The following is a 1729-nucleotide window of genomic DNA, read 5'->3' as shown; positions in this document are numbered from 1 at the left end:
GCAGGAATCGAAAATCCCTGCGCAAGGTGATAATCGGTTGCGAATACAAACGCTTCGGAGAGGCATCCCGAATCAAACATAAGAAATAAGCTGTTATTATAGACTAACAATGAAGTGTATTCTTTGTTTTTTATTTGCTGAATTCAAGTCATCATTTCAACATATTGTACGTGGCGACACGTTCCTTAAAACAAGCAGCACTGTATTGCACTTAATACTAGAAATTTACAGACTATTTTATGTAATAAGTATTATTTTTAGCGTTATGGGGTAAGCTAAGTCGTTTTGGGTCTACAATATATAGCATATTTGCACAAACACATGATTTCAGCCCCCTGAGGATAACAGGATAAGAAGCCTACTTCGAACACAAATCAACCGAAGGATGAAGTGAATTTTTACTCGGGACATCAAAAGATGAATACAGGAGAAGAATCACCGACGAGCCGAGCAGTCCATGATTCTCAGCCGATCGCCCGCCGGGAGTCCTGCTAATTGATGCTGCTTATGCGGATTTGCATGGCTGGATCCGAGCATTAAGCGGGCGGGTATTTCCAACTCGATGCCGTAAAATAAACGGCATGCAAGGGAGAAACCTGTTTGTTTTTTTTTTCTGCTACTCTTTGTTTTGGCAAACAACTAGACCCGGTGGCTGATGTTGGTAGTTCGCCGTCGCTTCATAACTAATATTTTTAATAATGTATAATAAACCATTTAGCGATAATCTCGTTCGGTTTGGTTGTGTACCCTGGTGTTGATGTAGCATTTTTGGCTATGACTAGTCATTTTTCGAAGGATCGGATATTTTTATCCACCTTAATTTCATCCGCTACGGCCCTTTAACTGCTTGGATTTATTATTTCAATGGTTTTTACAACACAAGCACTGCGGAGTGCGGAGTTTAAAAGCCGTTAAAATATTATCTCTTTTCGCCAATCATTTTCACCATTGGAACATCAATTGACTGTCCATTGACTATTCAGTGCTAACCCAACCTCGATTGGGTCTCCCCAACGTATAAAGAATGGCAAATGGTTTCAGGAGGCAGGAGAGTAGGAGGAAGATGATAAAGAGATATTTAAGAGAGGCCATGTGGTGCTGATTCATATAGGGGGTTTTTAGAAGGTTGAGAGAGGGCTCTAGGACAGCGTTTCTCAAACAATGGGTTACAACCCACTGATTGGTCGTAGGATGATTCCTGCTAGGTGGCGATCTTACCGATACCGCCATAAATAATAAAGGGCTGCAAAACGGTGAGTTGAAAAGAAGAACGTCTATCACAATTCTGGTCCTCACAAGGTCCTACCTCATGCTTCCACGGGTCAAGCGATGACAAAGACCGCCAGCTAAGAGTTACATGCTTAGCTGGTAGTGCAGCCTGGGCATTATTGCTCTTCCGACTTCAGCTAGATTAAGGAGGTACGACGCGAGCGTCTGTTCACCAAGGAGGTGCGGCTTAAACAGCGTCTGCCTAAGTATGAAATGCTCCTCCACCGGAAGCTATACCGAACAGTAAGTTCGAAAGAGCAACACCCTGTTTCAGTCCGTCTTAGCTTACGAACAGGGCTTAGATGAATGAATCAATGAACATGAATATACAATTATTATTCCCCAAAATGTTCATGAACGTTCAAACCTCACGAAGAACGAATTCTACGCACCCCATGAGTATGGCATTCACCGATGAATGTGGATGTTCCAGTGGAACGCTATGTGTGATGGTGCGCCA

The sequence above is a fragment of the Aedes albopictus genome, chromosome 1, assembly GCF_035046485.1.
Source record: "Aedes albopictus strain Foshan chromosome 1, AalbF5, whole genome shotgun sequence".
Taxonomy (NCBI): Eukaryota; Metazoa; Arthropoda; class Insecta; order Diptera; family Culicidae; genus Aedes; species Aedes albopictus.
The sequence above is the reverse complement of the archived record's forward strand: the minus strand, read 5'-3'. Positions refer to the sequence as shown.